At 40.5% G+C, this 24,753-nt stretch overlaps 1 protein-coding gene across 1 annotated transcript in view; it reads right to left on the bottom strand.

Moving 5' to 3' along the window:
- Nucleotides 1–24,753, bottom strand: part of NRG1 (neuregulin 1) — a 1,003,358-nt gene that overhangs the window by 404,107 nt on the left and 574,498 nt on the right. The gene's annotated exons all lie outside the window — the stretch shown is intronic.

The following is a 24,753-nucleotide window of genomic DNA, read 5'->3' as shown; positions in this document are numbered from 1 at the left end:
CAGAGGACTTTGACAAAAACCTCCTGAAGATGGATGTTTCAATGAACTCATCCTGTCATCTCTAAGCACTTAGCCACTTTACATTTTGATTAGTTTCCCCTCACACCAGTGCTGTGTGAGGCAGATGGAGGAACTGAGTGATCAGGACTGCCTGCGAATCACATTCTGAATCAGCAGTAACTAAAACCATGACAAGGTTATTCTGAGGTGGACATCATTTCTGAATCCCACACTGGGCTCCTCAAAGCCCAGTCACATGGGCTCATTTCGAGGTATCTCTGTAAAAGCTATTGCCACCCACCATCTGCTCATGTAGCTACGACATCCATCTTAAGCCCCTCAGGATCAGCATAGATCTGGAAATCCTCCTAAAGATAAACTCAGAATTCTAGATTTGATGGCAAAAGGAAGAAAAAAGAAGGAATGAATCAAATTCCAACAACTGAATTTTAAAAAAAATGGCTTGTATACCCTCAAGGCAGAGGCAAGGAGTAATCTTTGCCCATTGATAGCCCATGACTCAGCCTTTTATCGCTCAGTGCTCACAATTGGCAAATCCCTGTGGGATGGACCGTGCTTCTGTTCCAAAGGGATGCCCTCCCAGGGAGGAGGCTCCTGGGAGAGGAGGGTGGTGAGCCCTGTCTCTGCCCTGCTACATGCCATAGCTGCCTTTTCATGACCATCACTTTCCACTGCATGGCTCTAAGCTGATCTCTCCTTTCTTTTTTTTTCCAAAGGAAGCCCTTGAGACTCATGTTGGTATCAACAGGAAACCTGGGGGAAAAAAGGAAAATCAAAGAGGAAACCAAAATACACACGACAAAGAATAGGAATTTGAGGTACATTGCTTTTGGAAAAGAAAACTAAACTTTGGGTGAGTTCGTTGGATTGTACTGGAGGTGGGGTGCAGGACAGGGTGTGGAGTAGGATGAGTTAGGGAAGGGAGGAGGGATCTTTACATAGGAATCAGAGGTGACCTCATATACTATTTTATGTGGCTTTTTAAAGAGCTTTTGGCAAAACCCAACATATTTCATAATTACCTTATTCTCACGAAAGGTTATTAAGTGACATGACTATACTGAAGGGTCATGCATAATTGGGATTCAGTGTGGCACTCATGCCCAGGCATTTTGTCTCCAGGGTCTAGTCCTGCCTTGATACAGAGGTCATGGACATAAAGCCAGCAGCAGCTTCAGTGTCTGAGGATACTATACATCCCCGCAGAGTGCTCCATCTACTCCTCATATGTACAAATATGAAAAAGTGAGGAATGCTATTCTACAGCAAAATGCCTCAGTCATGTAAGTAAGAGAAATACCGAGTGGGTCTTCTTTGACTCTTTGCTCAATCTTATACAAGCCAAAAAGTGTTTACTAAAGGAAAGGTGCCACTCAGGATAGTCTTCCTTTCCCGAGCTGCCCCAGTGTTAGTTAGGTTCAACAACAACAACCACATCAGCCTAGAGAGAGCATGGGCCAACAGGAGGCATGATGCCCAGAATTCCACTGAAGAAGATGAGGGGATCATGTCTCTCAGGCCTGTAGTCAATTATTTGTAGGGTGTAATTATTTGTTAGGAGTGACTCCTAAGACCAATATATGAAATAAATGGGTAAAAATTATAATGAATATTTAAATTATTTTTTTCCTACAATTGTTCTATCTTAACACATTTACAAATTGTAATTTGTGTCTATGGCTACATTAAAAAAATTAAACAGATGGTTATATATACACTTAAATAAGAATTATCCTTATTTAGTACCAAGAAAATCATGCATGTTACATTTCTAAAGTCTATCCTATCTAATAAAAGAGTAATATGCAAATTGACTATCACTCCAACACATGATGGCCATCACAAGATGGCCAGCAGGGGAGGGCAGTTGTGGGTGATCAGGCCAGCAGGGGAGGGCAGTTGGGAGAAACCAGGCCTGAAAGAGAGGGAAGTATGAGACAATCAGGCAAGCGGGGGGAGGGGGGCAGTTAGGGGTGACTGGGCCGGCAGAGGAGGGCAGTTGGGGGGGGGACCCAGGCATGCAGGGGATGGCAATTGGGGGGCACCAGCCCTGCAGAGGAGGGCAGTTATGGGGGTACCAGGCCTGCAGGGGGGGACAGTTGGGGGGGACCAGGCCTGCAGGGGTGGGAAGTTGGGGGCAACCAAGCCAGCAGGGGAGAGCAGTTAGAGGCGACCAGGCTGGCAGAGGAGGGCAGTTAGGGGCAACCAGGCTGGCAGGGGAGTAGTTATGCATCCATCAGGCTGGCAGGGGAGTGATTGGGGGTGATCAGGCTAGCAGGCAGAAGAAGTTAGGGGCAATCAGGCAGGCAGGTAGGTGAGTGTTTGGGAGCCAGCAGTTCTGGATTATGAGAGGGATCCCAGATTGGAGAGGGTGCAGGCCGGGTTGAGGGACACCCCCCCCCCCCCATGCACAAATTTCGTGGACCAGGCCTCTAGTTTAACTAAGGCCTGGTGCACGAAATTCATGCATGAAGGGGTGTCCCTCAGCCCGGCCTGCACCCTCTCGCAATCCAGGACCACTGGCTCCTAACAGCTTCCCTGCCTTCCTTCCTGATCACACCTAACCACTCTGCCTGCCTGCCTGATTTCCCCTAGCTGCTCGCTCGCCTGCCTGATTGCCCCTAACCACCTCTGCCTCGGCCTCCACCGCCGTGGCTTTGTCCGGAAGGACATTGGAATGACGTCCAAAAGGTTGTTAGGCTGTCCAGTCTAATTAGCATGTTATGCTCTTATTATTATAGATAATAATATGCATATTGTATTCAGAAAACCTCTATAAGGAAAGGAAATATATTCATTGTTACTTAAAGCTGGATATGAGATATTTACTCAGGAATTGAGCTAGGGATTAAAAAGACTTTGGACACATGGACCATAGCTCTAGCATCTTACTTCCACATATGATAAAAAGTCTTACAGAGAGAGAGGCCTAACTTACATAATTGGGAAGAAAATCAAACAAAGAGCACCTATTAGAACCAAACTCAATATTTCCATCAAGAAATCCATGATCTAAAAAGCTACTTCAAAAGCAAAGCTACTTAGTGGTAGAATAAGATTTAATATGGATTTATTTGTGAAGGTTTTAAGCATCGTACTCACTATATTTAGCATCTTCAATGATTACTCAGTTTCTAAAGTGCTTTGAGGTTATGAGATCACTAGTGAAGCTATCAGTTTCATTTCAAATAAATTCAACTAAATATTTCTTTCTTCACAGTGTTTCCAGCCCATAGAAATCATTAGCAGAGGATGTGGTTGAGAAGGAGAAAAAACACACACACCAAAACATGAAATAGCACTTCTGTTGGATTTTTTTACAGGTGGTAAACATGATCCTAATATTTGTAACCTTACAAGGTTAGAAAGATGGTGATGAGAACTGAGAGCACCGACTAATTTGTTAAAGATGGGTACATAAAGAGTTGACACATATCCCATCTTATAATATGGAGCTACTTTTGATTTCCCAGAAATATCATTATTAATAAACTATAAAATCACAGTTCCAGTCCCAGGTTCGATTCTGGTCAAGGGCATGTGCCTTGGTTGTGGGTACATCCCCAGTAGGGGGTGTGCAGGAGGCAGCTGATCGATGTTTCTTTCTCATCGATGTTTCTGGCTCTCTATCCCTCTCTCTTCCTCTCTGTAAAAAACCAATAAAAATATATTTTTTTAAAAAATCACAGTTCCAAACTTTGGGAAAAGGTAAGAACTCTAAGGCTTTTCTTCCTATTGTCTTGAAATTTAAAGCAAGATTTAGCAATTTAAAATAACTTGCTCACTATCATACAGAACTTCAGGAGCTGAGGTTAGGCCAGGTTTGTCGGGCCCCAAAATCTTAGATTTTTTCACATATACCATTCTTCCTCCTGAGACTTTGGAGCAAGGGGAGTGCATTATATTCTGCAACAAACTTGTATATTAGTGAGCTATTCGTAAAAGGATATTACTTTATATTACTAAATTCATATTTACATTAAGTGAATATTCTATACAGAAAATATCCATAAGTCCAAAGTGAAGTAAAGAAAACAGGGATAATGTTAAAATTAGTCCTAATTTTCTTCATTAATCCATTGGAGATATAAAATTTATAAACTCCTCCTTAAGCCTTAAAGCCTACTGGCCTATGTTCTTTCTTGATATAATATATATTAATTATTATATAACATAATTTACTTATATTTGTTACCTTTTCAATAAAGTAGTACTCCCTTCAAAATAAAATCTTTGCACTTCATGAGTGTCTCCTGGAATCATTAAATAGTGAACAAGAACATATCCCCCATCAACTCTCTTAATATTTTATAGGCATTGATTATCTTGTTTAGTTCTCCCATTAGGGTCAAATCTGTATTCATAGTGTTTTTTTGCACATAGAAGACCTTCTTTCCAGCCTGGTCCTTACAGGTTCACTTCTCTCAACCTTTTCCTCTCCTTCTTAGATAGGCAGTTCCCAGGGACCCTCTGTGGCTTTTGGACCAGTTCCTTTGTGCATCCCAAGGATGATTTCCAAGTTTAGTCCCATTGTGCGACCTTAAGGTGACTATTTTTTTTAAACCTCAAGTCATCCAGGAAGGGCCCACTAGGAATTCAAAACCTATACGTTCATGACATGACCCTGAGCATAACTGGTTCTATTTCTATCAATGTCCCTGCAAATATCTTCCAGACTTTATCAGGGATGGGTTCCTTCCTGTCCTATTTAACTACATCAGGGCATGTGAGTTAAGAAAGATGCACAGATGCTGTATAGAGATGCTGAGAGGCATGATCTCAACTCTCAGATAATCTGAAGGTGTTTCTCAGGTCTGAGGTTTAAGATAGATCCCTGAACTTTTCACCTTCGTGTTGAAGCATCAGAGGTGCCGGCAAACCTTTTGTTCATTGCACCACCACAATTACTGGGCCTGACTGAAGAAGGTGTTACACAACCCCATTAATCTGGCTAAGGCTCCCTACTCTGAGTCAGGCGAACATGAACTCCACTGTTCACACAAAATAGCAAAAGTAGGCACTAAGAAGGCAGTTTAAAGGAGGCAAAAAGCAGGCTGAATATAAAGAAACTTGATTAACTAGGTATAAATGAACATTGCTCTGTAAACAGCACTGCAAAAAGATATTTTATTTCTTCGTTAGTCTTCCATAAAACTGGGCAGGTCTTTCTTTGACTAATAATATATTTTTAAAGACATTTTGTTACAGAAGTGTGAAATAATGTATGTAAACTGCCTTGAAGACTAAAGTGATCAATGATTATAGCTAGTATGATACTATGCTTACGTATTATCAGCATATAAAATACCGACATTTAAAGCAGCTCCAAAGAAAGAGAGGGCTGTATGTAGTCCAGGAGGACGGACACTGGGTTCCAGTCCTGGCCTTGCCAGTAACGGGCTGGCAGGTCTGAACAAGCCACTTACTTCTTGGTGCCAACGTCTCTGTATATTAAAACATTAACATTGCGCTTAATGTTTTCAGTCACCCCCAAAGGGCTAGCCAGTTCTAAAATGCATGATTCTAAAATAAAGCATGAGGTAGACTTGCCAAAATATATTTCAAATCTATATTGATAAAATTCTGACACTCGTGAAATATGCAAACTACTCAAAGAACTAGAACATACAATAATGAAATTGTAGGTATTCCTTCACCATTTGTCAAATGTCTTCTCTAATTACAGGAATCTGCTCAAAATCCTGCCTTCTGCTTTCAGACAAAGTCTCGGTCACCTTTTAATTTCTTAAAGCTTGCCATACCTTGGCTCTGCTAAATACTTCAAAATAGTATAATTTTAGAAGAGATTTAGAAGAACTTGATCATTTCCCATGTTCTCTTAGGACTTCCTGTTTTGTCTATATCCTTTAACATGGTCTTTGTAATAATTTTATTCCCCTCTCCCAAGAATGAGTAGCTTGAAGAGAGAAGGCAGCCCTAAGTCCTGGTCTTGTGTAGAAACTTAGCATCTCTTCAATTATGTCAGCATAGCACCCTCTACTGCTTCAGGGAGAAAGATTAGCAATTACTAAACACTGCAACATAACCAAGAGATGTCACTCTGCCCAACTATACAACAACAGGTAGTAATTTCCCTCATTTGCCACTGCGATGGCATTCATTGTTTACAAAAGAGCATAGTTATGGCAGAGAAAGATTTTTCTTTTTCATACTTGCATCTGTTCTGTTTCAGTTGTCTGTTTCATCCTTCCATGATCTGTGATTCCAAATTAAGAGTTTTTATGATTTCTGTATCTCAAGACAAAACAACTACAGGTACTCTTTGGACTAACTGGGTAATATGCGCAAATACATCTGCCTTAAGTCACACGCAAGAACTCACAGAGGAGGTTATGCTCTCAGCATGTAAAACATCTGATATATTTAACAGAAAAACTTCTGCAGACCATAAGAGAAGGCTTCTTCCTTGGCTTTATTTAAATTATACCTGCATTCTGATTGTGATCCCAAAAGAAGAGAACAGAATTTTTTTTTAAATGTGGATATCTTTCAATTTATATGTACTTTCTCCTGAGTAGTGTCTTATTTTGCAAAGCCAGTAAGTCATTAAAAATCAAATCAGAACCCTGGGACATGTAATTTATTTCCTATGGACACTTAAGCAGAGCTATTTCCAAACAAAGATGTTCCTTCTTCCTCTCTGGATCTCTCTCTTTTTTTCCACTGAGAAACACATTAATGCATTCTGTGTAGGGAAGACTCCTAATCAGTCCCAGAAAAATCTGCTAAATAGCGGAGAGAGAAAAATCTTTAGATAATATTTTAAAATAATATTTAATCTAGTGTTTTATTTCAGACACTTTACAACACTGAACGAACAATAACGTATGATTTCCCTAACCTAGGCCTGCTTTGCACAAATGTGACCACTCCGTTCATTCAAGGAGAGGAGAAAATACCTATCAGGACCTACCATTCGCAGAGCCTATCTTTGGGGTCTTCTGATTTCTCTCTCTTGGCCATCCTCCATTTTCTAGAGGCTCGTCTCCTAGAGGACCTATCCCACTTCAAGCCTGCATAATCCCTTTCAGGCACAACTATCTCTGCCGACTCCACTAATTCACTTAAAATTCCTAATGTGTCTTAAAAGAGGAGGCATGCTAACTCAGATAAAGCAGTGTTGAGTCGTTTCAAGCTGAAGACCAAAGTGAGGTAAAGAGAGGATAATGTAGGACCCACAATTTTAGTACAAGGTCCTTTTACCATATTCCTCTTATAAACAACAGTCTATAGGAGGAAGAAAAAGCTTCCTACCTCCTCCAACTCTGAAACAGAGGGACGATTTGCCTCCCTCCCACCAACATCAAGGAATGTGCATCTGTTAAGGTGTGGGAGTCCTCAGAGTCCTTTGGGCACCAGGTCTAGAATTCTTCATGGAGTTTTCAGGATGCTTTGAACTCTCCTGCACAGTCATAGCCTTCATACTCAATGCAGACACAGCCTATCACACACGAGCATTCTAACTATTCCATAGAGGCTAACTGGCTCCCTTCAGTGGCCTTGAAGATGGGATCCATAGTTTCTATTCTTGTCCAACTACTATAGTGCCTAGCAAATGCAGGGGACACAAAGGATACTTAGTCAATGCAAACATGATGTAACATATACAAAGCACTTGGCATAATGGCAAGAACCTTTTAAATGTTTCATATGTGGTTTTCCTGCTTGATGCTTCTATCGAGTTCCTACCCATCTCCTAGACATGGTCATCCACTTTGTAGAAATAAGTAGACAAAAAGCATGCAGAGATACATTATTTAATAAATATGTGTGGGGAGCCTATCAGGTGCAGGCGCCATGCTAACTGAAAGGGATTTAATGGTGTAAATTCTAAAGAAAAAAGACACCTACTAAGAATGGCTCCTGGTGGCTAACTGGGCTAAAACAAAAAAAAATAAACAAAAAGAAAGAAACAACAACAAAAGGCAGAGCATAGCAGCCATTTGTGGAGAAGCCTAACCTGCCTTCCTCTGCACTGAACTGCCTGCCTGCACTGTGTTTCTGCCATCTTACCCAACTCTTATAAAGGTTTCCTGGAATCCTGTTTCAACCAGTAGGACTGAGGCTTTCCCTATCCAATAGGCACTGTGCAGTTTTGATCAGAGTGGCTCTATTCTGACTAATCAGGATGGTGACTCTTGGGCCAAACTGTGAGGATTTGACCCCCTCATTTGCATGAGGACAGATCAATCAGGGACCAGGGGAGAGGTCTTCTGTCCATATGAGCCAACTCCCCTATGGCTGGGAGAGCACCTTTGTCCTTCCCAATGAGGAGTGGGTCTTGCTGGCTGAGCTGAAACACCTAAGATGTCTCTGTACTGAGTGGAGCAGGCGTGGAGTGGCCCCAGAGCTGCTGTACAGCTGTGCAATTTTCACAGCCACGCTCTATCACAATTGAGCTGTTTCACCATGGTGCTGTTTCACAGCTGCACTGTAGCATTATTGAGCTCTTTGCACTGAATCAAGTTCCTTTCTTTACCACACCCCAAACTGGGGATTCCTGTTGATGTTAGAATTGGTGCCAATGAATGACTTGAAAAGACAAGTGGGTCTTTTCAAAGTATTTATACTCTAGGAGGGGAACCCAACCCAAGATAAGCATTTTTCAGTGGAATATGATACAAAATATAGTGAGGGTAATCACAGGGTGTTGTGATAGCTTAGAGGAGGGTCACTGAACCCAATTCAGAGAAAAAAGGTCGAGGGCTTCTTTGAGGAAGTGACATTTAAAGTGAGACCAGAATAAAGTGTCAGAATTAGCCAGGTGTTCATAGGAACAGATTCCCAGCAGAGGCTCAGAAGGGAGAGGGTGGAGGGCAGAGAGTGAGGGACCAGCAGGTAGGCTGGGCTGTGGAATCAGGGAGCAGTTATGGAGGACAGAGGTGGAAATGCACATTGGGCCAAGGTTATAAGGACAAAGATCCATTTAGGAGCTGCCTTCCTACTTATGAAGAGACATGCCCATTCCTTGGTACGTGGGGAGAAAACATCCTCCCTTCACTGTCTATTAGACTTTTGGCCTTTCTATAATGAAGCTGTGTAAGAAGCAGCAAGGAATTAATGAATCCGTTGTCTGAAATGACTAACAAGATGATTAATGCTGACCAGTGGGAGGCACTTGGAAGGAAAGATTGTGCCAAGTAATTGTTTACTTCTGTATCATTGAACGGCTCTACTGAGGTCACTAGGCTTATTGCTTAAGCTGGCCCAGGAAGTTAATTGAACTACTACCTACATTTTCACAGCAGGCCAACCATTTTTTATGCTATTTGGAAAGGCCCCACAGCAACAGGATGCTAACCAAGGGTTGACTCTCCTAGCTGTAAACGAACCTTGGAAATCCACATTTCCATTTTAGGAGTAAGGGAAATGCCAGGTACACTGCTTGTCCTGAGCACAGCTGGTGTGTGAAACCAGACCCTTGACCCCTGGTTCAGCACTCTCTCCAAACACACACACTGTCATTGGCGTTTTTTTTTTTTTTTTTTTTTTTTCACTTAAAAGCCAGTCTATATGACACATAGTGAAGTGAAAACTAAGCATGTGATGAATTTGATGAATAAAGGCAGCTGACCAGGAGGAAGGCATTTAAGCTTTAAGTAATCTAATTTGTCTCTTGCCCTTGATAAAGATGATGCATATTATAAATATTGCAGGAAAAGGCCAATGAAGTACAGTTAAAACCACTCGCCTAGCACTTGCAGAGAAGGCAAAAAGTAGTGGCTGCTTATATAGGAAGAACATAAGACTTTTATATTGTACATAAAATATAAAAATTGATGCCAACTTTGTAAAAGAAAGTATTGATATTTATAAATATGTCTGTATGAGCAGGGGTAATACATAGTGAAACATGTACAAAGATACATACTTAGAGAGAGAGAAAATGGAAATAAATTGAAGCAGGGGATCCCTCGGGGGTGAGGACGACGGGGCCCCAACGCGCTAGGGCGTCTGCATGCACGACCCCGGGGACCAGGTTCATTGACGCAGATCCGTTTAATTGAGGAACTACAGGGGTATATATAGCATGAGGGGACCAATCAGAGGGAGACACGTTGCTATAGGCGACCAATCAGAGGGAGACACGTTGCTACAGGCGACCAATGGCTGAAAGGCTGGGGTACTGTGCACGTGGCTCTAGGAGTTAGTTCAGGCGGGCGTTGCTACTTCCTGGTGTGCCGAGGAAGCATGTCATGGTGGAGTGTGCTCACACCATTGCATCAGCCACAGCGCTGAGACATACTTCCTGAGCTCTACTACAATAAATGAACTAGAATGGTAACAATAACTGTGTTTCTCTGAGCTTTTTTATTATTTCCTTTTTAAAAATATATTTTTATTGATTTCAGAGAGGAAGGGAAAGGAGAGAGAGAGAGATAGAAACATCAATGATGAGAGAGAGTCATTGACTGGCTGCCTCCTGTATGCCCCCTATCGGGGATCGAGCCCACAACCAGGGCATGTGCCCTGACCGGGGAATTAAACCATGACCACCTGGTTCACAGGTCGATGTTCAACCACTGAGCCATGCCAGTCTGGCTGTTATCTCCTTTTTTCACAATATCCCAGTGTTTTTTTTTAAAAAAGGTATAATTAGAAAAAACATACACGTTAAAAATGAGTGGCTATGACAACTCCCTGCTTTAGAAAGAACAGGCACATCCTGAGTGGCCCTGGGACCCAGCATGTCGTTGCTATCGTCAGACAAGGCCATGGTGCACACTTCACTGTCACTATTGTTACTGCGTTTTAGTCTGTGGCAAAAGGTCTGGCTCTGTAAGTGTAAGTTTGAAATGCTCTCTTCAAAAGATTAAAACAACTTTGCAATTTTCAGGACTGGCTATTTACAAAGCACCTGACTTCTACCTGGAAATGCAAGCGTGTGTGGATTCAAGCCAGCCTGAAACAGCTGAGATCGAGTACAGTCCAAAAAAAGAAAAAAGACAGATTCCACTCCCAGGGGGTTAGTAAGTCTTTGAAGCAAATAATCAAAGATCGCTCCGCCATGGATGCGAGGCAGTGACAAGCAGATGTGGGGGTCACTTAAAAGAGCACAGTGACATTCTTTCTGCTGGTAGAGTGACTTAGGACTGCCTTCCCCGGGGATGTGAAACAGGCTACATGAGCTTCAGCTCCCAGGTGGTATCACGTGGGCCTGTGGGCTCTGATTTTTGGATTTCATGTTTAACAATACAGGCTGCTGTGGGTATGCCCATGTTAAACTCACAGAGGAACTGGCTAGAGGCCCTTAGGAGAAAGACACAGAGTGAGTATAGGCCTTGATTACTGCCTTGAGAATGTCCTAGAAAGTATCATGTCAATCTTAGAAGGCACCACAGGTCCTTTGAGTCCTCGTTATTGCCCCACCTTGTGGCCTTGCCTGGAGACAATCCCTCAGCACCTCTGAGGCTGCCCAACTTGGTATAAGTGGGACGAACCAAAATGAAATGATTATGTATAAAACTGTGAGAAAAATATTGGAAGCAATCTCGACTTCTGGAAGTTTTAAACAGCTGGGCCTAGGCCAGGGGATCGTGGAGGCCGGGCGGAGGAACTCAGCCTGCACTGTGTATTTCAGTGTTGAGATTTCTTTTCACTGGTCAGCGCATGCCTTGAGAAAGGCAGGTGTTCATGAATGGAAAAGCTGTTTGGCCCTGGGGTGTCATGCTGGAGCAGAAGCAGGTGCTATGCCAGGCTCTGCAGATGTGAAGTAAAATCCAGTCACCATATTTCTACAAAATACAAGTCACATCCCACAACTTCATATTTAGATCTGTCCCAGGGTTTCCCATCGCACAGAGAATAAAACCCCCACTTTCATTGTGATCCTCAGGCCCTACATTACCTAACCCTGACTTCTGCTGGGATGTGCTGCTCCATCGGCCACACAGCCCTTTCTGGGGTTTTTAACTCACATGCTCATTCCTCCTCCAGGCCTTGCTCTTGCATTTCTCTGACTTAGACACTGTCCCCAGATCCTCATGTAGCTGGCTCCTTCTTACATTTGAGTCTCACTTCAAAGCCATCAGTGAAGCCTTGCCTCAGCCTCCATCTAAATCAGCAGGCACTCTCCTGCACATTGCCATATGCTCCCTTTCTTTGTAGTATTTAATCTACTAGCTTAGTGGTCTCCTTTTTGGTCCTCCCTCCTAAAATGTATATTCCTAGAGAACAGGAATCTTATCTGCCTTTTTCACCATTTTATCTCTAGTCTCTAAAGCAGTGTCTGGCACATAATAGGAATCCAATAAATCTCTGTTGGATGAATAAATGAATGAGTGGCAGTCTTTTCCCTTAAGAACCTCAGAGACTGGTACACAGAACTGAGGAAGATGCTAACACAGTTATATCCAGCATAGAGGAGGGATACTCAGCCCAGAATAGGCCTTAGGAAGGCCATGCAGATAAGAGGATGCCTGTGCTGAATCCTGCTCTCTAGAATTAGTTAAGGGAATGAGATGTTCCAGGTACAGGGAGTAGCATGAGCTAAGAGTGGAAACATGAAACCACGAGGATATGAGGGGAAGTTCAAGGTTGATAAGGGCATGAGGTTGAGTTCAAGAGGATACATGTCATGGAGTACATCAAACTGAGAAGCCTGGACCTTCCACTGAGGCTAAATGGTCTACAGGGGTCAGCACCTGAAACTGGGATTAATCATTATGATAATATTTACTTTTATTCCAGTGCTCCTTCTCTTTACCTTGTTGCTTCCCTTCCCTCCCCTTCCTTCCTTCCTTCCTTCCTTCCTTCCTTCCTTCCTTCCTTCCTTCCTTCCTCCCTTCCTCCCTTCCTCCCTTTCTTTCTTCTTTTGTTTTTTTTGTCCTCTGCTAAAGGCATTAAGTCTGTGGCAAGGCACACTGGAACATCTCAACCCTAATTTTCCTCCAAAATGAGGTGGGCATACACTCTGGCCAGAGCTCTCCTTGCATATTAGGTGGGATTGACAATCTCCAAGTTCATTTCCTGCCTGCACTGATACAGTGCTTGAAAGCAACATGATTCAACACTGTGCCTTCTCTTTACCTTCAAAAAGCTGCCAAACAGTTTAGAAAGAATTGGCATATGAATAGGATATCAGATAAAACTTTCGTTGAAACAAGTTCTTTTTTCTATGCATTCCATTCAAAACAACGAAACCCAAAAGTCAACCCGTCATATATTATCTGAAAATTATTTATAAAATGTTTGCCTTGTTTGAGGGCATTAGCAACAAGCTCCTTGTCTCTTTTTTCCTCCTCCTATTCTTCTCATTCATGAAACCGATGATTCACACTAGTGTCTTGTGGAGAGCGGGGCAGTGGCTGCTTCCCGGGCAGCCCACCTCGCCTGCTTATGTGGAAAAAAAAGCCCTACAGTGAATCAAGTTCATTCAGCAAAACTAGGGGAAAATATTTGTCTAGCAATCTAACACGCCTCTCTCTGTGCTTGTCCGGACAAAGCTAGGGTGGACTTCACATTTTTTTCCTTTTTGTCAGAAATGCATATATAAAATTGCATATTTTCACATGAGTATCACCCAGTAGCGGTTTTCAAGGTACAGAATCAGGGTTATCACAGTTGGAACAAAGACACAAAGTAAGCTGAACTTAGCAACTGTATATTGGTTCTCTAGAAAATAGAATTCATCCAATAATAGTTACATGTGCCAGGACTGGAAAGAGTCCACCATGCTGATGAGCTCTGAATTGTTGAAAAAGGCTTTATTTTTTAAATGACAAGAAGCAGCCTACTTGTGACAAGTAATAACTGGAAACCTCATTTAGGATGTAGTCTGGAGGCAAGGAAGAGACAATTCTCATGCACTCACCAGACACTACCAGGGCTGGGCAAACTTTTTGACTCGAGGGCCACAATGGGTTCTTAAACTGGACCGGAGGGCCGGAACAAAAGCATGGATGGAGTGTTTGTGTGAACTAATATAAATTCAAAGTAAACATCATTACATAAAAGGGTACGGTCTTTTTTTTTTTTTTTTTTTTAGTTTTATTCATTTCAAACGGGCCAGATCCGGCCCGCGGGCCGTAGTTTGCCCACGGCTGCACTAGACCCCAATAGGAAGAGATGCACCTTGCAACTCCTACAGGAAGAGCTAATACACTACAGTCATGTGCCGCTTAACAACAGAGGTACATTCTGAGAAATGAGATGCTAGGAAATTTCCATACCATGTGAACATCATAGAGGGCACTTATGCAAACCTGGATGGAACAGCCAGCCACACACCTATTGGTCGCAGGCTACAATCCTGTACAGCAGGTTACAAAACAACATGAGATTAAAAAAAAAAAAAAGATGCAGTTAAGATACAGTAAACAGAAGATATGTGAGGCCGCTGCCACTGTAATACAACACACTGTTTTACAGAAAACATTTTTTATAAGTAGAAAGAGGACACTCTAAAATAATGATAACAGTACAGTCAATACATAAACCAGTAACATCATCATTTATCGTCATCATCAAGATCTATGTACTAGACATGATTATATGAGCTATATTTTTTATCCCACTGGCAAAGCAGTAGGTGTGTTTACACCAGTTTCATCACAAACGTGAGAAATGTGTTTCACTAGGGACTAGGGTATTCTGATATTTATCACATCACTAGGTGATAGAAAATTTTCAGCTTTATTATAATCTTATGGACCACCAAGTTAGATGTGGTCCGTTGTTGATTAAAATGTTGGCTCATGACTATACTACTTTAGCAGCAGAAAGAAAAGGTTCCTGCTTGCCCAGCAACAGCTCAGCCAATGGGAAACTGCCATAACTCAGGCAATGAAGTCAAAATGCTTGGGACTTTCACTTTCCTGAAATAGGCAATGCCAGATAGCCCAGGTGTGTAGTTGGCTGTACCATCCAGGATTGCAGAAGTGCCCTCTATGATATTCGTACAATGGACTATTTGTTTATGAGAGCTGCTTCTAAGTCTATAAAAGAGCTATTCCCCTCTTTTGTTTCCCTGGACTTGTACATGATCTCCATTACAATGCATGTCTGAATTTGCAATTCTTTATTGTTCCTGAATAAACCCATTTTGCTGGAGATCTAGCTAGCTATCTATTTTTTAAAGGTCAACAGTATACATCATCAGTCAAGAAGGCAGCCATCAGAAATGGAAGCCTACGAGACAAAGCCCCGGCAGTCAAATGCATCAAAGCTGTTTTTTTGTGAGGTGTGATGAAGGGAGTTATCCATAGACCACAGAGAGGGGAACAAGTCTAGTACATCCAACCAGAGCACTGGCACCTTGCAAGATACTGACTCCCCTTTGCATACATCATTCTACTCTAAGGGGATACCACAGCTCCAAGAAGTTCCAAGTTTTTTCCTTTTAAATTGTTACTTACTGCCATCCCACAGAAATGGCTTGCATCTGAACACCTCATTTTTTAACAGCCAGGGACAAATTTTTGTCATAGCAACTACATGGGGAAAAGCTTAAATAAATGTGACAGCGCATGTGAAGAGTTAGGCAGACAGGGGAGGGTCATGTGGAAGAAAAGAACCAAGCCCACAACAAGAATTGGTGTTCTCAGTGGCTTTGGAACGTGAAAGACCCAGCAAAGCGTGCTGAGTTGTGGGAACAATAGGTTGTCCTTCTATTTGAGGGAAAGAAGAGCTACAAAGACATAACAATGAGTGAAGCTGAAGCATTTGGGATCAGAGAATGTATGAATAATCAATATCTGGCAGAGGAGAGGATGAGATAGTGTCTCAGATAGAACATACTTTGGAGACAAGAATAAGTAAATTCAGATATATGAGAGACTACGGTTAGACAATACATGGCAGCTCATATGGATGCCATAATGCAGAAAGTGGGACGACGAAAGTTTAATGAATTAAAAAAATCATCACTGCCACAAATAAGTTAGAGCCTTGGGAAGTAAGGGAGTCTGGATTTGTTGATGTTTATTAACGTGGAGAGCAAGGAAATCTAAGCAGAGACAATCAAGTTTCCAATTTCGGAATGCCCACCGGAGAAGTCTCACCCAAAGTTAAAAACAGGAAAGCAAGAGGCCTGGAGAGAAATGGGAGTGGGTGGGTACAGGGTGAAGAAGGAGTGTGGCTCCCGTTTTCCAGAACAGATTATAAAAGCAACCTCACCCAGTGTTGTCAGGTTTGGCCAGCTGAGCAGCACTGATAACCTTCATATATCTGTGAAAAGTTCTGGGGCTGGGGAGGGTTTACAATGAATGTCAGAAAGGTTCCACAGTGTGGGCTAGTGGCTTCTCGTGGTCACAGATACAGTATCAAAGGAGGCATGCCAGCTGTAGACAGAGGGGCAGATTCCCCAGGAGTAATTTACATGTGTAAGAGCCAAGAAGGCACAAGGGCCCCACTCCTCCTCTACACACCTGTGTGTACATTCAAGCTCTCCTCAAAGCATCGTAACACTTATAGTAACCCAGACTGTACTTTTGAACTCACCTGGTCTAACATCCTTATTTCACAAGTAAAGATACCAAAACACAGAGATGATAGGAGGGCCATTTCACATGGTAGGACGGGGTATGGCCCGTGTTGGTAATTCCTAGCCCAAGGATTGCTTTCACACTTTATAACATCGCCATTTTAATTTAAAAGCAATCAGGCTTAAATCACAGCACTGCAAGACAAATACTTCTGAACCACAAAGGAAGGATGACTACTCAGTCTGTGGGAAAGGTGTGGCTGCATGCTTTCTCTTTGCTGACTAACGTGCGCATTCTGACTGTACACATTCCAGAAAATGCCCCAGGCCCCCAATTTTCTGCTGAACCACCCTCTTCCCCTTCTTAATTGACGACACTTACACTTTTGATTTGAGTCAGCGAGTAATCCTTTTCACATTATCCAGGTTTAGCCTGCTCTTTGATTTTTCTCTTTAGGACAAAGAGGATCTCCTTTAGACATTATTTCCATGGAGTGCTTTCCTTTTGCCCTGAGTTATCAGTGGATTCCCTAAGGGAAAGTTGACCACATGTGGGCTGGTTCAGATACTTTTAAAGAAACCAGAAACATGCCCTTTGCAGAGCATGACTTAGTAAGTGCTACACGAAAGCAATGTGACATCTGACATCTGACATCTGTGTACCTACTTTATCTGCAAAATGAGAATAATGTCTCAAAAGTTGTCCCTTATTATAAACCTAGTAAAGATGAAAACTTCAATTAAATTTAAGCCCTAACAGAGAGAGAATGCTCTAGGAATAGAATTGGTAAAACCCTAGACCAGGAGTCACTGGGATGTGATCTTTAATGAATAACATCCTCTCTCTCTCTCTCTCTCTCTCTCTCTCTCTCTCTCTCTCTCTCTTTCTCTCTCTCCCCCCCTCTCTCTCTCACCTTTTAACTGATTGATTAGTTGCTTAATTGATTGATGAATATTTGGACTTGCAAAAACATTCTTCTAAAAATTAACAAGGTCACAAAATACACATCAACCTCACTTCTCCTTTCCCTGTCACTGTAAAAAATACATTATTTCTTACCTCAATATTAACACACAGAGTAAAGGCCTTGGAGAGTCAGAGATTTAGAATCAAATGGAGGCAGGGGGAAAAGCATGATAATGTACTTGCAGTAACACTCTTTAATAAATAACAGTGTCATTTACTCCATTCTCTGTTGTTCATGCTTACCACAAAGCCCTGAAGCCACTGATCTCAGTGATGCCTTCTTGAGAAGACCAGTTGATACCAAACTCAAGGAGGGAGTTCTCATTTCATGAACCTGCATATTTCCTTAGGGCTTATTAAAATGCTAACAGTAATTAAATTAGTTCCATATGCAACAAATCATTATCATTATTGTTCTTAAGGAGATTTTAGCCAAGGTTGACATAAAAATTGGCTTGATCTTTTCATTCACCAATTAAATGCATCTTTTCTAGTACAGAATGTGATTTGAATCATCTCCAGTGACTTCCCATTGGCAACATACATTTAAAAATGCAGACTCTCACCCTAGCTGGTTTGGCTTGGTGAATAGAGTATCAGTCCGTGGACTGAAGGGTCCCGGGTTTGAATCCAGTCAAGGGCATGTATGTCTGTTGCAGGCTCGATCCCAGGCCCTGGTTGGGGCACATGCAGGAGGCAATCAATTGATGTGTCTCTCTCTCACCTGGATGTTTCTCTCTTTCTGTCTCTCCCCCTCCCTTCAACTCTCTCTAAAAATCAATGGAAAAATATTTTCCAGTGCAGAATACAAATAAATCTATATATATAAAAGCCTAAGTGACTGGCCAATGAGCCAGTATCTATGAATAGCACTGATCACCAGGGGGCAAAGGTCGATGCAGGAGCTACCGAGTGACAACAACTTTGCAGAGGGCCCTCTCGTACTCTGGGACCCCCCGGGATGTTAGACTGCTGGTTTCAGTCCGATCCCTGCAGGCCAGGCTGAGGGACCCCACCTGCCAGAGGGATCCCACTCACTCCACAGATGTCCTTTGAGCCCTGGCACTGCCCCAGGTGCTGCTGGCCAGGGAGGGACCGTGGGAGGTTAGCTCCAGGGTGTGTCCGTCCTGTCTTACCCAGTCCCGCCCCGCCGGTCACCTTCTAATTAATTTACTTTCAATGTGCATGAATCTGTGCACCGGGACTCTACTAATAAAATAAAATGCGGACTCATTACTCATTATATCCGTGTTTAACCAGAATCAGGTATACAATGGTGAAACAGAAACTTCCCATTTTTAAAATTTCCTGAGGGAGTTAAGGAGCATGCAAAGTTCCATGCCATCTATTCAGGTTCTGTTTAGGAAATAGGTGCCACCAAATATTTACTGTGAGACTTAGTGATTATATTTTTCTAAGAGTAGAACTGTACTACTGAGGTATTATGCAATTGTAATGTTTTCAAATATGTCACTTTGCATATTATTTTCTGATCAGGAAGAATGCAGATGCAATTTACAGAAAGGATCACTTCCTACAATGGGTTTATCTTTTGTATAAATGGCTCAGTCATAGGTCATCTTCCATCCAAGTGCATTAGAAAGCATAGTTTCCAATGCAATTTTTTTGTGACTCGAAAATAACATATATTGCTTGTCAGCCCCCAAATAACCAGGAAATTACTTTCCTCAAGAAACTTGTATCTAAGGACTTATATGTGTCTCTAGTGTGTATAACTCTAGCTATTCAATTCTAAAGCTATAATAAAATGATTATTTTCAGGAAACTGCAACAGTTATTCCTGACAACTGCCGTTCTGTTTGTACTAAAATCATGTTTAATGTTTACAGCTCATAATTTCATTTTTCTCATGTTCCTTAGGTTTATATTTCCTCATGTTATTTACTTACTCTGCAATGTAAAGTGTCTTTAGGGATGCCCATGGATAGAAAACTTACTTTAAGTTTCTGGTGATATTTGAGTTTTTAAAAAACATTTTATTTATTAGTATTAGAGAGAGAGAGAGAGAGAGAGAGAGAGAGAGAGAGAGAGAGGAAGAGAGAGACAAAGAAACACCAATTTGTTGTTCCACTTATTTATGCATTCATTGGTTGCTTCTTGCATGTGCCCTGACTGGAGATTAAACCCACAACCTTGGTGTATCAAGATAACACTCTAACCAACCAAGTTACCTGGCCAGGGCTTTGGTGATAAAAACATATATATTTTTTAATTAGTTTTCTAGTAATATTTTATATAAAAATTAATCTGTTTCCTTAAAGAAGGCAGTTATAGCAAAAAACAAAAATTAATCCTATGTTGTTCACTTGATAAGTTACAAAACTATGTAGATAAAGTTTGACCCTCTGAGAGAGAATCAGTTCTTCTTTACTAGTAATTTTTAATTTTTTGGCTTGTCATCTTGATTATCTCACTATATTGAAAATAGTGTCAACAATCTTAGAGTATTTAATCTCATATTGTAGTGTTTTTACAGCTTTCTGAATAGTCCCCCCACCCGCCCCTACGGTCCTGGGACTGATCCTGGTTTGAAATCCTATGAAACCTGTGGGTTCTCACTGAAATCTGTTGGTAGAGAGAATGTGGGTGAGGGTTATGAAGTCAGATTAGGTATGTTCCTGTGATATAGTCTAACTAGCTGGTGCTTATTTTCTTCAATTATTTAAAATATATATCATCCCTCATTTGAAATGATTCAACCTGCACCTTGATTTTCTCTCATCCTCTAACCACTGAAATGGTATTACCTTTGGGAGGGAGATATTTTTTTCTTACCTCATATGTCTGCGGTACCATTGTCTCCTGACCAGTAATCATTTCCCAAAGTTAACTTTCTAAATGAGATGATTTACTTTGCGATTACTTTCTGGAGCTGTTGTTTTAATAAACAAATTTGCTTAAGAGGCAAATAAATTAGCCCTAACTGGTTTGGCTCGGTGGATAGAGCATTGGCCTGCGGACTAAAGGGTCCCAGGTTCGATTCCGGTCAAGGGCATGTACTTCGGTTGTGGGCACATCCCCAGAAGGGGTTTGCAGGAGGCAGCTGGTTGATGTTTCTCTCTCTATCATTGATGTTTCTAACTCTCTATCCCTCTCCCTTCCTCTCTGGAAAAAAAAGCAAATAAATTAGATCCAAAGTTTTATTTCTATAGTTTATTTCTCCATGAAAGTCAAATTTATCTTTAGTCTTCAACATTGTTTGAAATCTATGTTCCTAGACAGAGAAAATATGTGCTTCATTTGCTTAGTCTGTTCTGTTTTGTTTTGTTTGTAATTCTTAGAAAACAATAGCTCCAAGCATTATTTTTCCAGAAAACAGACTGGAAGATTTTCCAGCTAGTCTATTTACATGGTCTATTTGCATAAAAAGGAAGTACTATTCCAGAGTGATTGATATATAACTTTTATTTTACTTGGTAATTTCTTTTCTAAAATGTAATTCAATTTTATTTTTTATTTTTCAGTTGCAGTTTATATAAAATATTATTTTGTACCAATTTCAGGTGTACAGCATAGTGGTCAGACAATCATATACTTTGAAAAAGGTGAAGGTTGATTACCTCCCACCCACCGCATGGCCCACAAACACAGACAATGGGGTGGTGAGGGCCTGGGGCAGGCTGGAGGGGGTCAATGGGGGAAGAAAGGGGAACATATGTAATACTTTCAACAATAAATATTTTTTTTTTTAAAAAGGGAGGGGAGAAAAAGGGATTAAGAATTACATAACTTCTTGTTAAAAAGTTAAGGCTATGGTAACTCTGGTAAACTAGAATTAGCTAACGTTCTCCATGCAGTTAAAATGGATTTGTCTCCATTTTACAGATTAGATAAGTATGGTTTAGAAGATAAATGCCTTTGCTAGGTTGGTCCAAATGGCAGAGGAAGGAGTTAAGAATAATAAACTTCCTCTGACTCTGAAGTCCTTTCTGTGAGGCCTTGATTCAGTATCACCCCAACTTTAAGTTAAAAATTCTTTGCCTACTAGATTTTCAAACTGGAGATGTTTTCCAGCTTCACTTAATGCCAAGATAATTTTAGAGAACAGTTCTATGGAAATCAGCAAATGAATAATAATTGCAGAAATAACTACATGTGAAAACACCAATTAGCCAATAAATCCATTTAATTAGTCTTAATAGTTTCTTTTGCTCTTTAAGATGCTATTCCATACTTGAAAGCTATTGCATATGCATTGCATATTTTAAAACTTTCTATTTAAACGATATCCTTATAGATTAACTAAGCGTCCTAATCATTTCAAAATAAATCATGAATTAGTTCACTTTCTGCATACTGTTGGCAAAGTATTCTAATTCCATTGCATATGACAGTCTATGGAATGAATGACTTTCAATTTTATAAATAATAAATAATGTAATGTGATTAATCCTAAATGAAGAGAATCACAAGGGTCAACTAAACCTTTCAGATAGGTTTGCAGCCATGGTTTTGAATCAGAGAGATTTGCATGATCTCTTCCACTATGTCTGCTGTAAAATGAAATGTGGCTGTAGTCTTGGATAGAGTCTTCAGCTATAGAACAATGCAGAGATAGGAGATCAAAAGCTGACTGTTCCAATTTGTACCTGGTGGAACTCAACTAAGTAAGATATGAAGCCCTGGGCAAGAAGAGATGCGGCCTTCATGCTTGGGATCCCTGGGAAGGGTACAGAGAGAGCAAGCAGCTATTGAAGTATAGGCCCGTAAGCAGCCACATATTTTATTTGCACTTTAATACCTTGTTGCTGCCTATTTATACACTTCCCTGGCATTTGGACTTAGATAGCTAATTACATATTATTACCAGATACCATGCCTGGCCTCTACTCAGAATAAACTATATTGATAAACCTACTATTTAAATGATACTAAAGTGAAAGAAATACCAAGAGGCAAACTCCTTTTATGATATTACACTGAAGGAATGGCCTTTATTTACTGTTAAGCTATATCAATAGATAACTCAATACATTACTCTGAACTTGCACTGGTTGACAACCAGAAATTTTCAAATAAATTTTGGATAAATATAAAAAAGCAGAACACAACACTCAAATATTAAATATAATTAAAATAGGTTTTTAAAATTTGCATAAAGCTAAGTTTAAAAGCAACTATTTTTAAATGTTATTTTTAGACGGCAGAATTTTTAGCGTTTAATTTAGTGTATTTTCCATGATTATATCTTAAACATGTATGTCTTCTATATTAGAAAAAAATGAATATCCCAATTAATGGAAACATAGACATTTCTTTGTATTAAAAATATTCGGAGTGTCCCTTCTTTACTTTTTCCTACTGCATCCCTTTTCACAAAAGAAATTAATATGTAGGCAGACACATCTGCATTTAGATACACATGGTTTCAACATGTTATGCTCCTGCTTACAGGCTTGCAATGATTGCACCTCCCAGCCAGAAAATTTGCACATGCTCTGGCCAGGAGCTCTTTCTTGTGATGGGGATCTATAGTGAATCTTACTTACATGAGTGGCCAATAATAAAATTGGGAGGCTAATTGCAAGGTATATGTACTCATGGCGGTGGAAGTTGGTTAAGGGGTTATTTTCACAAGAGAAAACAAGCAAGCCTCTTTAAAATCCTTCCCAATCTCTTGACTTCCCTGGAAATAGAAGGAACAGAATGTCATCAAGATATACGTCTTTCATAAAAACATACAAAGAACATAATTTAAATGAATTGTATTCTGAAGATTCTGCCAGAAAGGAAGATCCTACTATAATAAGATGTTGGATCTTTTCAATTGTTAAATAGGAAGTATAGGAATAAAAGAGACTTATTCCCAAACCCCTGCCCTAAGAGCAAGTCATAGAAAACAGTGGAAAGACGCTTCCTCCAGACCCCACTTTCACCATCACCACAGCCTCTTAAGCACGTTCCAGCTGCCAGCTTCCCACATTTTCTAGATGTGTTATGATGGAGTGAAATTCAGATCCATTTAAAAAAATCCCCTTTAATCTGACATGTTTTATTCTGGACATTTTTGTATGTTTTAGAAATAAATCATTGCATAATTTGAAGGAATTTCACAAATAATTTAAAGACTTCTCAAATTTCAATCATCTTCACTGAAAATTTTGTCTTAAATTAGGAACTATGGAATTCCTAAATAATAACACTAGAAAACACTTCTCACTACCAAGGTCAAAGGAAAGTAATGTTTTACATGGTTTCATGCCATGGCTGGTGTGGCTCAGTTGGTTGGAGTGTCATCCTGTGCACAGAAAGGTTGCCAGTCGATTCCAGGTCAGGGCATATAGCTAGGTTGTGGGTTCAATCTGGTGGGGGCACATACTAGTAAGGGAATCAATTGATTAATATTTCTCTTATACAAAGAGAGTTCTCTCTCTATCTCTATGTCTATCTCTATCTCTATTTCTCTTTCCCTCTCTCTAAAATCAGTAAAACATATCTTCAGGGGAAGATTTAAATAAATAAAAATAGTTAAATAAATAAATGGTTTCAGTACAAATCGGGATTAAAATGATGCTAACCAATAACAACAGCAAAGGGAGGATTGCACATAATCCATTACTCCTAGAATTTTTAAAGAGTTCTCTCTTATAAGTAGGCTTTTTCTTGGGAATGTTAATATTCTTAGAGCTTGAGACATGTTTTGAGGCATTATATGACTTCAAACATAAATAAACCTTCAGTTCCCATTCTTGTTATTTTGGAAACAAGCACAGGTTCAGAAAGAAAATACTCCTCCCAATGCCATTTATGATTAGAAAAATAGCAGCTACGAGACGAGGGAAGAATTAAGGACCCACAAAGAAATGGAAATCATTCGTAAGTGATGCAGTCTACCCAGAGACTCTCCCGACAATAATTGGATTTGGTTGAATAGAGCTGGGAGCAAAGTGAACAGATGTTAGGTGATGGAGCAGAACTTGCTCTTTTTGGATTAAACAACCAATTATGAGTGGATAATGATGTGTGCAACTGGTAGTCATTGGAAATGTTTCCAATTCAGACCAAGTAATGAGACTAAGATGCTAATATATTTCATTCTACACAGGTTTGGAATCTAGATGCTAACACACACACACACACACATACACACACACACACACAGCTGATCAATAATTCTCTCTCATCATTGACATTTCTCTCTCTCTCTCCCTCTCCCTTTCTTTCTGAAATCAATAAAAATATACATATTTTTAAAAGCTGTTTTAAAGCAGCAATGAATAAGGTGTATGTTGGTAAGTTTTTAGGACTTTTGGAGATAATTTATGAAAAGTTTTTCCCCATTGTATAAATTTTGACCAGA

The sequence above is a fragment of the Myotis nattereri genome (genome assembly GCF_964212035.1).
Source record: "Myotis nattereri genome assembly, chromosome: 2".
Taxonomy (NCBI): domain Eukaryota; kingdom Metazoa; phylum Chordata; class Mammalia; order Chiroptera; family Vespertilionidae; genus Myotis; species Myotis nattereri.
Note: the sequence above shows the minus strand (reverse complement) of the source record. Positions and strands in the feature narration are given on the sequence as shown.